A 16,750-nucleotide genomic window follows, 5' to 3' on the forward strand; every position below is an offset into this window, starting at 1 on the left:
AGTTTTCCTGCTTTTCTACTCTGCCACGTGGCTGGGCGGTTGCCGGGGAGACGCGGAGACACGAGCCACACCCGTAGGACTACATTTCCCAGAAGCCCGCGCGCCGCGCGCCATAGGACCGCCCGCCGGCGCGCGCCCGGCTGTTCGGTACCTCGCCGCGTTCTCGGCCGCTTCCCTCTTCTCTCCCCCGCCCCCCGGCCTCCGCACCGACGCGGCGGTGGTTGGAGGCTTAGACGGAGCCCATTCACGCCGGAGCCCGGCCCGGAGCCGCAGAGACGTGGAAACATGGAGGCCTGAGCCGTGGTGCGCCACCCGTGCTGCGGCGGGACCGCGCTTCTCTGACGCCCTCTTGCAACCCGCCCTCCGTCCGTGGGTTTGGAAGCGGAGCTCCTGCAGACTGAGACAGGTGGGCTGTGGCGCCGCCCCCGGCAGCGCGGCCCCCGGCAGCGCGGCCCCCGCCGCTTGTCAGAGCGGGTTCTGGACACCTCTCCTTCCAGGCCCGCGTCGGGCGGTGAGTGGCAGCTCCGCCACCCCAGGGAGAAGGGACGTTCCTCTGCTGGAGGGGACTGGGTCACCCCCAGGGCTGTGCCGAGCCTCGGGAGCGGGGCCTGGCTTCCGCCTCCCCAGCGGGCCCGAGGGGGTGTGTGAGGCGAGAGTGTGAGGGCCCTGGGTCCGTCTGGGCTGGGAATTGGGGACACCGCAGGGCAGCTCGATGCTTCCGGAGATGGGGTGATGTTGGCTGACAAATGGGCGTGTGATGGGCAGGGTGAGCAGTAGTGTGTGTGTGTGTGTGTGTGTGTGTGTGTGTGTGTGTGTGTGTGTGTGTTTGACATACATTTTTATTGAGATATAATAAAAATTCGCCCTTTAAAAGTATAACTAAAGTGCAGCTTGGTGGCTTTTGGCAGATTCCCATAGTTGTACAACCTTACCACTAATTCCAGGACATTTTCCTCACCCCCTAAGACGCCCCAACCTATTAGCAGCCACTCATCTCTCCGCCCCCTCCACTATCAGTCTTTTCTGTCTCAGTGTATTTGTCTGAGAAGTTGTTGTTGTTATTTGTATCAGGGTTTGAACCCAAGACGCTTAACCACTGAGCCACAAACCCGACCCTTTTGAAATGGGGCCTCGCTAAGTTCCTTGGGGCCTCGCTAAATGCTGAGGCTGGCTTTGAGCCGGAGAACCTCCTGCCTCTGCCTCCCAAACTGTTGGTATTAGAGGCTAGGGGCACCGTGCCGGCAGCAGTTTTTTTTTTTTTTTTAATATTTATTTTTCAGTTGTACTTGGACACAGTATCCTTGTTTTATTTATTTATTTTTATGTGGTGCTGAAGATCAAACCCAGGGCCTCGCACATGCTAGGCGAGCACTCTACCGCTGAGCCACAACCCCAGCACGATCAATTGTGTTTAATTGAAGGGTGAAAAGGTAGGTGTTTGTTGAAAGGGGGCGGCAATAGTGGGATTTGAGGCTACTGGGGTGATAAAGCTAATCAAAGTACTGCAAAGGGTGGTATGACTAGCATAGGAGCCCCGGAAAGATTGACTAGGGGCAGATGGAGTGGGAATCTTTGAAAGGGGATAGTGGAAATTGGTTAAAGGTCCTGTGGAGAGAAAGAGGTGGGCTGTAAGATATGAAAACAGGGGTGGAGACAGTGGAGAGGAGTGAAATTTTGCCCGAGAAACCCAGGTACTTGGGCTCTGGAGAATTGTAGGTGGAAGGAAGAAATTCTATAGAAACAGGTGAATGGCTACTGAAGATGAAATTTAAGAATCTATGGATTTCTAGAATGATTATCCTGCTTTGGAATTTTTTTAATTTTAATTTTTAGTTTTTAATAGACCTTTATTTTTTTAATTTATATGTGGTGCTGAGAATCGAACTTAGTGCCTCACACATGATAGGAAAGTGCACTACTGCCCCAGCCCCTGCTTTGGAGTTTTTATCTTGGCTAATCCTCTTGGCAACTCCGAGATAGTCTGAGTAAGTATGAATATTCCCATTGTGCAGTTGAAGAACCAATTTTTTAGAGGTGACTTGCTTATGCTTATAAGATTACTAAATAGGGCAAATTGAGTTGAGATTAAGGAATACTTGATAAAACTACCAATGGAAAGTGATAGGGAATTGAGGTCAGGCAATGTTAATATGATGGCAATTCAGCTATTAAGAAGTCTGTATTGTTATGATAGGTCAAGGTTTGTTTTAGTACCTCTTAAATAAAGAAAAGTTCAAATGGGTTGGAAGTATAGCTCAGTGGTACAGAACTTGCTGAGCATGTATGAGGCCCTGAAAAAAGAAAAATACAAAAAACAAACAGTGAAATAATATATTACATTCCCATGTACCCCTTCCCCAACTCCCACAGTGATTTACTCCTGCCAATTTAGTTTCAGCTATATTCCTATTCATTCCTATCCCCCAACTCCCAATTATTTTAAAGGGGATCTTAGGCATACCATCTCATCTGTAAATATTTCAGTATAAAATATTTATAGATCACACTCTCCTTTTAATATGCTCATAATATCCTTGTCATGCAAAATTTAATAATAAGTCTTAATATCATCTAGAAAGGTTCCTCCCCCACCCCTGTACTTGGGGTTGAACCCAGAGGTATTCTAGCAGTGAATCATATCCACAGCCCTTTATATTTTTTGAGATAGGGTATTGCTAAGTTACCCAGGCTCTGGAACTTAGGCTCTGAACTATCCCAAGTAACTAAGATTTCAGGTATATGCCAGTACACCCAGCAGGACTTTTTTTTTTTTTTTAAATGTGGTATCCATTTGATACAAGGGGGGAAAACAGTGTGAATACTTTTATGTTTGACTCTTAAGAATATAGTGTAACTGTCTCTTGATTTTTCCAGTAGATCCTGCTGTCCTAACTGTTCCATTTAAAAAAATAAAGTAGCTCATTCAGTGCAAAAAAGTTTGAAGACACATTTGCTAGCTTCCCGCTGCCCTGCCCATTTTTTTTTCTTTCTTTTTTTTTCTGGTACTGGGAATTGAACCCAGATGTGTTTTACCACTGAACTACTATCCCAGACCTTTTTTAAATTTTTTATTTTGAGGCAGGGTCTTGCTGAGTTGCTGAGTCTGACCTTATGTCTGTGATCCACCTGCCTCAGCCTCCCAAGTCATTAGGATTACAGGTGTTGCTGGCTTTTTACTGAATGGAATTTTGTGATGGCAGGAGAGAAATAGAAGTGAAATATATTGCAGTATGCACAACTAACTCTTATTGTGCTCTAAATATTTGGGCAATTTGATTATGCTTTGATAATTTTATATATTGTGAAAAGTCATTTACTGTGGGTTTAATAGTTTTCTATGGCTGATAATGTATCACCACACATTTAGTGCTTGAAATAACACAGATGTATTATTTTATACATCTATAGAAGTCCAAAATGAGTCTCAGTGGGTTAAAATCAGTGTGTCAACAAGACTTTGTTCCTTTCTGGAAGTTTCTAGGGGAGAATTCATTTCCTTGCCTCATCCAGCTTCTAGAGGCTGTCACTTTCCTTGGTTTATGTCCCTCTGTCTTTCTCCATCTTCTAAGACACCAGTGATGCATCTTTCTGATCATTTTTCTGTCAACACTTGTCTGACGACAGCTGGGGAAAATTTTCTGCTTTTAAGGACCTAGGTGATGGGATTAGACCTATTTGGATACTCCAGGATAATCTTCCCATGTAAAAATCCTCTTATTTAATCACACCTGAAAGGTCCCTTTTCAGGTAACAATCATAGGTTCCATAGATTAAGAAGTTGACATCTTTGGATTTGTTTTTCTGCCTACCACAATGTGTTTTGGAATAGTTTGCTGAGGCTTAAGAAAGTAGGAGGTTTTCTTTGCTTCTGCAAATGCAACAAGAATGCCATCTTTCACATATGATAGTGGATAATGGTTAGAGCTAGAGAGGACTGTTGCCTTTTAATTTTATGTCATGCTGAGAATGAAACCCAGGGTCTCATACATGCTAGGCAAGTGCTCCCCCACTAAGCCACAACTGCAGCCCTGAACATATGGTTTTAATAGGGCATATTCATTGCTTGGAAGGTATTTACAGAATTGTCTTTTAGCATATCATCACACTACAGACTGAGCACTAACAATTGAGGGTTAGGTGGAAGTTCCTCATTACATAGCTAAATGGTTTCTGAGATGTGGAAATTTCTTTTTGTACTTGAATTGAGGTCTGAAAAATGCTATTGGAAATGTACTTTGATTTTGGAGAATGTATTTGCTGTATATTTGTGTGGGAATGGAGACCTCATTCTTGTTTTTATTTTTTATTTTCCCGGTTTCCTTGGAGGGAATCCAGGGGCATTTGATCACTGAACCACATCCCTAGTCCTTTTTAATATTTTTATTTAGAGGCATAGTTTCATTGAGTTGCTAAAGCTGGCTTTGAACTTGGGTCCTCTTGCTTTAGCCTCCTGAGCTGCTGAGATTATAGGTGTATGCCATTGTGCCTGGCTTCTTGTTATTTATTTATTTATTTAATACAGAGACTGAACCCGGGGGTGTTTAGCCACGGAGCCATATCCCCAGCCATATCTATTTTTGAGAATAGATTGTTTACAGCCTCGATAAATTGCAGAGGCTGACTTCAAACCTGCCGTCCTCCTGCCTCAGCTTTCCAAGCTGCTGGGATTATAGGCATGTGCCTATAATTGTTTTTTTTTTCTTTTAAATATTTTTAGTTGTAGATAGACACAATATCTTTAATTAATTAATTTATTTTTATGGTGCCAAGGATTGAACCCAGTTCCTCACATATGCTAGGCAAGTGCTCTACCATTAAGCCATAAACCCAGCCCCTCTTGTTTTAGACAGCATAGGAAGTATATAAAACAACTTAATGTTACTTATGATTCAAGCAATGTTGGTTGTTCTTGAAATGACTTCAAGAGGTTTTATACATAAGCAATGTGGTCTTCTGATTTTAGTTTGAATTCATTAAGAATTACTATCAAGTCTGCAGCAAAAACTCATTTCCACACACTTTATTATTATTATTTTTTTTTCCACACACCTTGCAGTTTACAGAGGTTGAAAAATTTGTTAGGCTAAGCCTTTTTTGCTCCATAGGTTTTTTTCACCACCATCAATTGTTACACATCTTAGCAGGTTCTGCTTTAGATTCTCCTGAGTTAATATTTTAAAAATTAGTTTTGAAAATATTCATGGTTGTAATCATTCCATATGGACTGTAACTTGAGTAACTTTTCACTGAAGGATTCAGATTTTAAAGATGTTTGTTTTCTCTGGACACATTTCTTTGGCTGCTGTAATCTAAGACAATTTAACTCCTTATTGATAAATGTCTTTGTTTACTTGATTAACAAATTAGCCATTTGGAAATGTGCTTTGGCTGTAGCCTCATAGTAATTTTTTATTTTTGGGAAGACATTCTGTTGTGATGATTTACCCTGTGTTACATTTTCCCATTCTCCTAGTCATTGCTCTCATGTTTTGGGGAGTGAGTGGTGTGGTTGGGCAACTCAGGATATTGTGACAGATGCTTAGTCGGCTAATGTTTCCTATGTGGTATTCTTTAGCACAGCTATGGTGCTGGATGTCTAATTAGATTAAGAAAGCTATACTTAACTGTAAGTTGAACGTATGGCATCAGAGTTTAATTTTTTTTGTGTTGACATGATTATACTCACTAATAAAAAATAATCATAGTATGGCAATATGCATGACACTTGAAATACTGTTGAGTTGTTGTTATTACAGTTATTTTTTGCTGTACTGGGGATTGAACCCAGGCCTTGCACATACTAGGCAAGTGCTCCACCATTGAGCTATACCCCGAGCACCTTTCTAAAATTTTGAGACAAGGGTCTTGCCAAATTGCCAAGACTGGCCTCAAACTTTCAATTCTTCTGCCTTGACCTCCTGAGTGCTGGGATTATAGGCATGTACCACCATGCCTGGCTAATATTGTTGAGTTGTAACTTGTCATGGAGAAGTGTGGTCTGCTGAGTAGTGGTATAAAGAGCTGAGGATGCCACACATAGTCTCTGTAACAACTCCTCATCTCTGCTGTCACATCAGAAATACAGCTAGAGACAGTATGTAAACAAAGGAGCATGGTTGTGTTATATGACTTTCTAGATGAACACTGAAATTTTAATCTCATATAATTTCTACATGTCACAAAATATTATTTGTCCCTCCCCCCCTCAGCCATTTAAAAATATAAAAATCAGTCTTTGGGCAGCAGGCTCGATTTGGTCCTTGGGTCATCATTTGCTGACCCATGATCTAGGCAGTGAGAATAACAGTACCACTTCCTGGATTGAGGTGAAGGATGGATCAGTCTGTGTGTGTGAGACACTGGGAGTAGTCCCTGGGGGACATAGTAGGTGCTATATAATGTTTTTTATTATTACTGTTGGTGTTTTTATTATTCTCTCTAAGGATATTACTTTTAGGTTTTGATTTTGTCTTAGAATCTTGTTTTCTATGATTCTGTTTTTCAGTTTGTTTTGGCTTCTGTATTTCATGTTGGAGGCTTTCATTACAAATTAATGATTTTGCCTGTCTTTTCTTGAGATTGAGATGCTCCCCCCCCAGCCCCCAGCCCCCAGCCCCGCCTCCCATATTGGTTGGAAGCTTTTTGTGTAAGTGGATTTTGTTGAGTGGTGGGCATGCCATAAGGTGGTAAGGAGTGTTTTAAGTATGGGAGGGAGGAATCCTAAATGTCCTTGGGACCCATTCAGTTTCTCTTGAGAAGAATCCTCCAATCTCTTGCTCAGAGCATGGGAAACCCACTGGGTAACTGTGTAGCCAATTGCGGTTATCTTCATTCTTGTAGTTTCATCCTCCACCTCATTACCTTCCCAACCTTGGCCCTGGAGTCCCAGATTCTTCTAGCCAGCTTCGTTCAGAAAGCGCACTTAACAGCTCCTCCTGGGGATAGGGACACGGCCCTCTGCACCTTGCCTCTTTTCTCTAGTGCTTTGACTTGCTCTGTAGCCTTCTCAGGATTCCACGTAGTGATCTACTTGCTTGTTACTGTCCCCTTTGCAAGCACTTAGGTTGGGGCCTCCTCAACTTTGTGGGTTTGGTTACACTCTTCTGTCACCTTTCCATCTTCCACACCTCCCCTGATTACATATATATGTTTTTTCTTTCCAGTGCTGAATATTGAACCTAGGACCTTAGGCATGCTAAGCAAGCATTCTGCCCCTGAGCTAAATACCTAGGCCCTGATCTTATTTTTGTGGCATGTCTTTTAATTTTCACTGTTCTCATTTACTGGTGTGGCATACCCAACTGTACTTATTATAGCACTTAAAACATAGCAGCCTTTCAAAGAGTATTCTATTACTTGATGAACTTAGGATGCCTGTGGCATTCAACATGTCCCGTGGCTAGTGACCATTGGCCATTACTTTGGTTTCCTATTTCAACTTAGAGATTTCTCCTTAACCCTTTAAATTTCAAGTTTTCAATTCTGTGAACATAATATTCAAATATTATTTCAAAGTTATAAATGGTATATTGGTTGTTCCATTTAAGTTTGTTTGTTTGTTTGTTTAGTACCAGGGAGTGTACTCAGCCACTGGACCACTGAGCCATACCCCCAGCCCTATTTTGTATTTTATTTAGAGACAGGGTCTCACTGAGTTGCTTAGTGCCATTGCTGAGGCTGCCTTTGAACTTGCAATTCTCTGGTCTCAGCCTCCTGAGTCACTGGGATTACAAGTATGTACCACTGCGCCTGGCTCTATTTAAGTTTTTATAGGTGTTCCACATCTGGGACCTTGGGACAAAATGGGTTAAAGTCTTTTGAGCATAAATTAGGCATATACATATTTGTTTCTTTTTTAGGAGACAGGAAAATTGTTTTGGGATATTTTGGAATATTTGATGGTTTCTTTATGGAGCAAATATAGCTTTTGATTTATGTTTTCTCAAACTAGAGTGGGACAAAGTGCACTATGGTGTTGTTTACTTATTTTGAAGATGTTAGGACAGAATTTGGCTATTATGGATTTTCATATTCACTAATGTTTATTTCCCATTAAGGCATATTGGGTTAGGAGATAGTGAATCACTACACAAAAAAGAAGAGATTTAATTTTATATTTATAGTAAATATTTCACAAATTATATACAACACATTGAGCATACCATCTCTTGCTTCACTATATAGTTTTGGCCCATGATGGTAAAATTGACTTGGGAAAGTAACTGATCTAAGAAGTTTGATAAGGGTTAGACAGCCAGACAAGGCATATAGAAAGGGTAGTTAAATTCTAAATGAGTAGTGAAGTGAGTGCTCTAGGATTACAGAGGGAAAAAGAGGATCATGCTATGAGGAAGTGAGCAGGTTTGAAGGTGTGTGGAACAGGTGCAGGGCTGTTGAAAGACACACCTGAATGGCAGGAAGAGAGGTGTGGATGAACACCATAGACACTAAGACAAATTTACCTTTGTTATGACACTTATTTGCAAATTAAGGTTTACAGAACGCTTGTATCAAAAATCACTTTTTTAAAAAATGGAAATGCCTGTGTGTTACCTTGCCATTATGAATTTTGGCTCCAAGAATTTGTTATTTTAACCACATGCTCCTCAGTTATTTCTGCACATATCTAAGTTTTAGTACCACAGGTTTGGAGAGTAGTTGTCTATATGTGAGATTATAGAATGTCAGTATTTAGTCTTTCTAGTAATGAAGAATTTATTCATTGAATGTTTTTGATCTGGTTAATGAAATGATGAAAGTAGTGATTTTGCTAATATTAAAAATAAATTATATTTGATCATTTATTTGACTATGCTTTCTCTGTGCCAGGTCCTTTATTAAGTGCTTGCATACATCATTTTGCTCGATTCTCAGAAATCTTATGAGCCCTAAGTATGGATTTTTTTTTGTTATACTATGGGATTTTATAAGTGTTAAAATGGATATTCAAACTTGAGCTATATAGAGTTAGCGTGGTCTGTCTCATACTAAAACCTTTGGTCTCACTTGCTATGCTGGACTGAATTTTCTGTTTTATAAGGATTAATTAGTGGTGGAATGTAGAAAGTGAGTTAAAAATTGAGAGATTGGAAGCAAAGAAATCAGGATACTGTTGCACTAAATCATGTGAGATTATAGAAACACATTGAGCATACCATCTCTTGCTGGCATGGGCTACATGGAGGTAGTAGATTATAAAGGAAGAGCTGGATTTAGCTATCTCTTCATAAAAATCAACACAAAATAGATTGAAGATCTAGAAGTTAGATCAGAAACTATGCAACTCCTAGAGGAAGACATAGGGTCAACACTCTAGTATATAGGCACAGGCAGTAGCTTTCTCAGTTGTACATGTTGTAGAAGAACCTGTAGGACTTGATGATGTCATTGGAGAGTCAGCCTAGTAAAGTGGTAAAGACCAAGGACTCTGGAATTAGATTGCTTGGGTTCAAATCCTGGCTTGGCCATCATCCCAGGATCTCTGGGACTCTGGTCAAATTACTTATGTCCCCTGTGCTTTAGTTTCCTCATTTCTAAATTAAGATAATAGTACCCACCTCTTAGGATTGATCCAAGGACTAAATGAGTCAATAATTGTAAAGCACTAAACTAGTTTCTGGCATATAGACTAGAAATAAGAAATGTAAACAAATTGATTAAACAAAAGTGCCATTACGCATACTGTTCCCTTTGTCTCTGATTTTCTATATTCCTATGGCTGCTTTATTTTTCTCTTTCCACATTTTTTATTGGTGCATTATAGTTGTACCATAATGATGGAATTTGTTGTTATATATATGTACATGCACACAATATAACAATATACTTTGGCAAATATCACTCCCCAGCCCTTCCCCCCCCTCCTCCTGTCCCCTGATCCCTTTCCTCTACTGATCTCCCTTTGATTTTTAGTCCCCTATCTTTCTTTTCCTTTTTCCTCTGTAGCATCCACATAGGAGAGACAACATATGACCCTTTCTTTATGGATGAGTAAAACTCCATGGTGTATGTATTCATTTATCCATTAATGGATACCTAGGTTGGTTACATAGTTTAGCTATTGTGAATTGTACTGCCATAAACATGGGTATGCATGTGCCACTGTAGTATGATGACTTTAATTCTTCAGAATAAATACCAAGGACTCTTACAGATGGGTCATATAGTGGCTCCATTCCTGGTCTTTTGAGGAGCCTCCATACTGATCTCCATAATGGTTGTACTAATTTTACAGTCCTACCAAGAGTGTAAAAGAGTTCCTTTTTCTTCACATCCTCTCATTATTCATTATTATTTCTATTCTTTTTTATTATTGTATTCTTGATGACTGATAATTTGACTGGTGAGGTAAAATCTCATTGTAGTTTTTTATTTTTTAATTTTTTAGTTTTTGGCGGACACAACATCTTTGTTGGTATGTGGTGCTGAGGATCGAACCCAGGCCGCACGCATGCCAGGCGAGCGAGCTACCGCTTGAGCCACATCCCCAGCCCTCACTGTAGTTTTGATTTGCATTTCCCTAATTGCTAGTGATGTTGAACATTTTTTACATGTATTTATTGACTAATTGTATTTCTTCTTTTGGGAAGTGTCTGTTAATTCATTTGTCCATTTATTATTTGGGTTTTTTTTTTGGTATTGTGTTTTTTTTTTTTTTTTTGAGCTCTCTATGTATTCTGGATATTAATCCTCTGTAAAAAGAGTAGTTAGCAAAGATTTTCTCCCATTTTGTATGTTCTCTCTTCACATTCCTGATTGTTTCCTTTGCTGCGCAGAGGCTTTTTTAACTTGATGCCATCCCATTTATTAACTCTCAGCATTATTTCCTAAACTTTAGAGGTCCTGTTGAAAAAGTTGTTGCCAGTGCCTGTATGCTTGGAGTGGTAACCCTGTGTTTGCTTCTAGAAATTGCATAGTTTATGGGTTTAACTCCTAGGTCTTTGATCCATTTTGAGTTGGTTTTTGTGTGGAGTGAGAGATAAGGATCTAGTTTCATTCTTCTACATATGAGAACCAAATTTCCCTGTACCATTTGTTAAAAATGTGTTTTTTTCTTTTTCTTTTTTTTTTTTTTTCAAAATTTCCACTTTTTTTTTATTGATTGTTCAAAACATTACAGAGCTCAAGACATATCATCTTTCATACATTCGACTCAATTGGGTTTTGAACTCCCCAAATACATAATACAGACTCACTTCTGTTACATACTCACATTTTTACATAATGGCATATTAGTGACTGTTGTATTCTGCTACCTTTCCTATCCCCTACTATCCCCCCTCCCCTCCCCTCCCCTCCCATCTTCCCTCTCTACCTCCTCTGCTGTTGTTCAATTCTCTCCCCTTTTTTTCCCCCCACCCCCTTGCCCCTCATAACCTCTTATAATTTTGTGTATCACTGAAGGTCTCCTACCATTTCCATATGTTTTCCCTTCTCTCTTCCTTTCTCTCCCCCCATTCGTCTTAGTTTACTGTTAGTCTTTTCCTCATGCTCTTCCTTCCTGTTCTATTCTTAGTGGCTCTCTTTATATCAAAGAAGACATTTGACATTTGTTTTTTAGGGCTTGGCTAGCTTCACTTAGCATAATCTGCTCTAATGCCATCCATTTCCCTGCAAATTCTATGATTTTGTCGTTTCTTAATGCTGCATAATACTCCATTGTGTATAGCTGCCACAATTTTTTTATCCACTCATCTATTGAAGGGCATCTAGGTTGGTTCCACAGTCTAGCTATTGTGAATTGTGCTGCTATAATCATTGATGTGGCCGTATCCGTATAGTGTGCTCTTTTAAGATCCTCAGGGAATAGTCCAAGAAGGGCAATAGCTGGGTCAAATGGTGGATCCATTCCCAGCTTTCCCAGGAATCTCCATACTGCTTTCCAAATTGGCCTCACCATTTTGCAGTCCCACCAGCAGTGAACAAGTGTGCCCTTTTCCCCACATCCTCGCCAACACTTAGTGTTGTTTGACTTCATAATGGCTGCCAGAGGCAATCAGCAGTCAGCATCTTGAACAATTAGAAAATGTGTTTTTTCCAATGCATAGTTTTGACACTTTTGTCAAGGATCAGATGACTGTATAGGTGTGGGTTTGTTTCTTTGTCTTCTATTCCCTACCGTTGGTCTATGTGTCTGTTTTTATGCCAGAATCATACAGTTTTCTGTTACCATAGCTCTGAAGTATAATTTGAAGTCAGGTACTGTGATGTCCCCAGTATTGCTTTTTTGGCTTAGAATTGCTTTGGCTATTCTGGGTCTTCTATTCTTCCAAATGAATTTTATGACTGTTTGTTCTAGTTTTGTGAAGAATGTCATTGGTATTTTGATGGGGATCTATTGCTTTTTTTTGAGTTGGGAGGAGGTACCAGGGATTGAACCTGGGGATACTTAACCAACTGAACCACATCTCCATCCCTTTTGATTTTTAAATTTTGAGACAAGGTTAAGTGTGACTGAGTTACTGAGGCAGGCTTTGAACTTGAAATCTTGTTGCCTTAGCCTCCTGAGCTGCTGGGATTATAGGTGTTGTCCACTGTGCCCAGTGATCCATATCTCCTTGTATATAAACAACTCCATTGCAGCACTTAACCATATTGTATTTTAGTAATTTATTGGCATATTGTTTTTCCCATTAGGATTTTAGTTTATTAATGGCAGAAGCCCAGTTTTATTCATTGTTGTGTTTTTAGTAATCATCCTAACACCTAGAATTTATAGTACATATGTGATAGGTATTTGTGGAAGAGCACTTGGTTTTGTGAGATTACATGAACCAAGAATGCTGATAACATTGATAGATGTAGTGACTTTTCAAATGGTTTTGTATTTTGGGGGACAAAAGATAAAGTCTATTTTAAGATTTAATATGATATAATGACATCAAATTTTAATATCAAGCAAGATTTATGGTTGAGTTTTGACTAAGAGGTAAAGATTGAACAAATAGTAGTAGGATCACTCATATAACACAAGCCAGGAGTACATTCATATTCATCCTGAAGGTTAGGAAAACATACTCCACTTAACTATTGCTTTTTAACTTTATAACATGTTTATTGTTGGAAAAAAATCAAGCAGTACTGGATATAAAGTGAAGGCCCCTCCCCCAGGTTGCAGCCTCATTTTTCAGAGGTAAGTGGTCTTGAAATGTTGCTTATGCCTTCTGTGAGCGATCTATAAGCATCCTATATGAACTTCATGTTTATCAACTCACAGTGGATCAAGGACCACTTTGAGTAGACCAGAGACCCTGTGCCTACTATAAGAAAAAGTAGGCTCAAATCTCCATCATGTTGGCTTGGGAACTGAATTCCTCAAAAAACAAACAAACAAACAAAAAAACTCCTAAAGTGCAAGAAGTAAAATCATAAATCAATAAATGAAATGGTTTCAAACTAAAAAGCTTCTTCATAACAAATGAAACAATCAAGAATGTGAAGAGAGAGCCTACAGAATGAGAGAAAATCTTTGCCACCTGTACCTCAGATAGAGCATTAATCTCTAGGATATGTAAAGAGCTCAAAAACCTAACAGCAAAAACCAAATAACCCAATCAATAAATGGGCTAAGGAACTGAACAGACACTTCACAGAAGAAGAAATGTAATTGATCAACAAACATGAAAAAATGTTCAGCAATTAGAGAAACGCAAATCAAAACTAAGATTTCATCTCACTGCAGTCAGAATGGCAATTATCAAGAATATAAGCAACAATAAATGTTGGAGAGGATGTGGGGGAAAATGTAGACTCGTATATTGCTTGTGGGACAGCAAATTGGTGTAGCATTCTGAAAAGCAGTTTGGAGATTCCTTAGAAAACTTGGAATGGAACCACCAGCTATCCCTCTCCTCAGTCTATACTCAAAGGACTTAAAATCAGCACACTAGAGTGATGTAGCCACATCAATGTTTATAGCAGCTCAATTCACAATAGCTAAACTATGGAACCAACCTGGATGCCCTTCAATAGATGAATGAATAAAGAAACGGTGGTATATATACACAATGGACTATTACTCAGCATTAAAGGAATAAAATTATGGCATTTGCTAGTAAATGGATGAAACTAGAGAATATCATGCTAAGTGAAGTAAGCCAATCCCGGCCAAATGTTTTCTTTGATAAGCGGATGATCAAAGTGGTGGGTGTGGGGTGGGTGTGGTGGTGCAAGCCTGTAATCCCAGCACCTTCGTGGGGGTGCTGAGACAGGCAGATTGCAAGTTCAAAGCCAGTCTCAGCAAAAATGAAGCGCTAACCAACTCAGTGTGACCATGTCTCTAAATAAAATACGAAATAGAACTGGGGATGTGGTTCAGTAGTCGAGTGCTCCGAGTTCAATCACTGGTACCCTAAAAACAAACAAACAAAAAAATATAGTGGGGGGTAAGGGAAGAATGAAGGAACTTTGGATTGTGCAGAAGGGAGTGAGAAGAGGGGTGGGGTTGTGGGGATTGGAAGGACTATAGAATGAGACTGACATTATTACCCAATATACATGTATGATTATACTACCATTGTGACTCTGCTCCACGTACAGCCAGAGGAATGAGAGCTTGTGCTCCATTTGTGTACAACAAATGCATTCTACTGTCACGAATTATTAATTAGAACAAATTAAGAATTTAAAAATAATATACATGTATGATTACACTACCATTGTGACTCTGTACCATGTACAGCCAGGGGAATGAGAACTTGGGCTCCATTTGTGTACAATGTGTCAAAATGCATTCTACTGTCATGAATTACTAATTAGAACAAATTAAGAATTTAAAAATAATTCAAGGAATAATAAATGTTGGCAAGGATATGGGGAAAAAGGCACACTTGTACATTTCTGGTGGGACTGCAAATTGGTGCAACCACTATGGAAAGCAGTATGGAGATTCCTCAGAAAACTTGGAATGGAACCACTATCTTACTCAGTTATTCTACCCCTTAGCATACCCAAAGGAGTTAAACTTAGTATACTACAGTTACGCAGCCACAACAATGTTTATAGCAGTTCAATTCACAATAGCTAAGTTACGGAACCCACCTAGGTGCCCTTCAACAGATGATGAATAAAGAAAATGTGGTACATATACTCAGTGGAATATTACTCAGCTATAAAGAAGAATGAAGTTATGGCACTTGCCAGTAAATGGATGGAACTGGAGACTATTGTGCTAAGTGAAATAAGCCAATCCCAAAAAATCAAAGGCCGAATATTATTTCTGATATATGGTTGCTAACTAACCATAAGTGAGTGGGAGAGTATATTCACTGGATTAGACAAAGGGGAATGAAGGGAAGGAAGTGTGGACAAGAATAGGAAAGATAGTAAATGAATCGGACATGACTTTCCTGTGTTCATATATGAATACATGACCTGTGTAACTCCACATCATGTACAACCACAAAAATTGGACGTTACACTATACTCCATGTATGTTTGATATGTCAAAATACATTCTACTGTCAAGTATAACTAAAAAAGAACAGACTGGAACAGTGGTGCATGTCTGTAATTCCAGCGGCTTGGGAGGTTGAGACAGGCAGATTGGGAGTTCAAAGACAGCCTCAGCAACTTAGCAAGGCCCTAAGTAACTCAGTGAGACACTGTCTCTAAAAATACAAAAAGGGTTGGGAATGTGGATCAGTAGTTTAGTGCCCCTGGGTTCAATCCCTAGTACCAGAAAATTAAAAATAAAAACATAAGAAGAACAAATAAAAAAATTAAGTTCATGTTTATTTACATAAATGAGAGCCTACTTGTGTTTCACCTATTCTGTATCCTTATTTTTACCTGAATTATTTAGGATATTTTTACATATTCACATGTTGAAGATCTCTTTCTCTCTCTCTTTCTCTCTGTCTCTCTTTCTCTCTCTCTTTTGCTTCTGGGGATTAAACCCAGGGTTGCTTAATCACTGAGGTTTTTTGCTTAATCACTGTATCCCTAGCCCTTTTTAAAATTTTATTTTGAGACGGGGTCTCCCTAAGTTGCTTAGTGTCTTGCTAAATTGCTGAGGCTGTCTTTTAACTTGTGATCCTCCTGCCTCAGCCTCTGGAGCCTCTGGGATTAAAGTTGTGTGTCTCATTCTTTTCAGTGTCTGCAGAGTATTCCACAATGCAGTTAATCCCCAGACAGTGATCATTTGGGTTGTTATTGCAAGCAATATGATATGATTGACATTTGCATGCATAGAACTTGTCACCTTTTATGAGTTTACCCATGGGATAATAAGTTTTTAAAAACAAAATTGTTGTTACAAACAGCAGGTACACTTAAACTTTTGATAGATATTGCCAAATAGCTACACACTATTGGTCTGTTTATTTACTACTCTCACACTGTCATTAAGGTTTTTAAGCTAATCTGTGGGGTAAAACGGATTCCTTATTGCTTAATTAACACATTTTACTCCTAATGTAGGCTGAAGATCTTTTCACATGTTTACTAGTGTTGGGACCTTGGCTATTTGGGCAGATTATTTTTGGGGGGGAGGTATTTTCTCTTTAGCAGTATTCTGTAGGTTAATTAGGAATAAGGAAGAAATAAAAGATAAAAAGCTTGATTCATGGCTTTCAGGAATAATCTACCTGGGGAGATAGAAAGGTAACATTTCAAAGGCCATCTTTTACATGGTGGGAGCTTTAGGGAATAGTGAATTGGGAGGGGAAACTGAGTTTGAAAAGCATGAGTATTTTAGGAATATTGCTAGAACTGGCCTTTGGTCAGAGGTGGGAGCCAGGAGAGATTTGAA

The 16,750-nt window shown here is 39.5% G+C and overlaps 1 protein-coding gene across 3 annotated transcripts in view; it reads left to right on the forward strand.

Moving 5' to 3' along the window:
- Positions 1-267: 267 nt before the first annotated feature.
- Positions 268-16,750, forward strand: part of Dym (dymeclin) — a 337,787-nt gene continuing 321,304 nt past the window's right edge. For 2 of the 3 annotated variants that reach the window (XM_040273249.2, XM_005323076.5), the window contains exon 1: positions 268-406. The gene's annotated coding sequence lies outside the window, so the exon portion shown is untranslated. Of the gene's footprint in view, positions 512-16,750 lie in introns of all 3 variants that reach the window. The other variant, XM_040273254.2, reaches the window with a different exon arrangement.

The sequence above is a fragment of the Ictidomys tridecemlineatus genome, chromosome 13 (genome assembly GCF_052094955.1).
Source record: "Ictidomys tridecemlineatus isolate mIctTri1 chromosome 13, mIctTri1.hap1, whole genome shotgun sequence".
NCBI lineage: Eukaryota > Metazoa > Chordata > Mammalia > Rodentia > Sciuridae > Ictidomys > Ictidomys tridecemlineatus.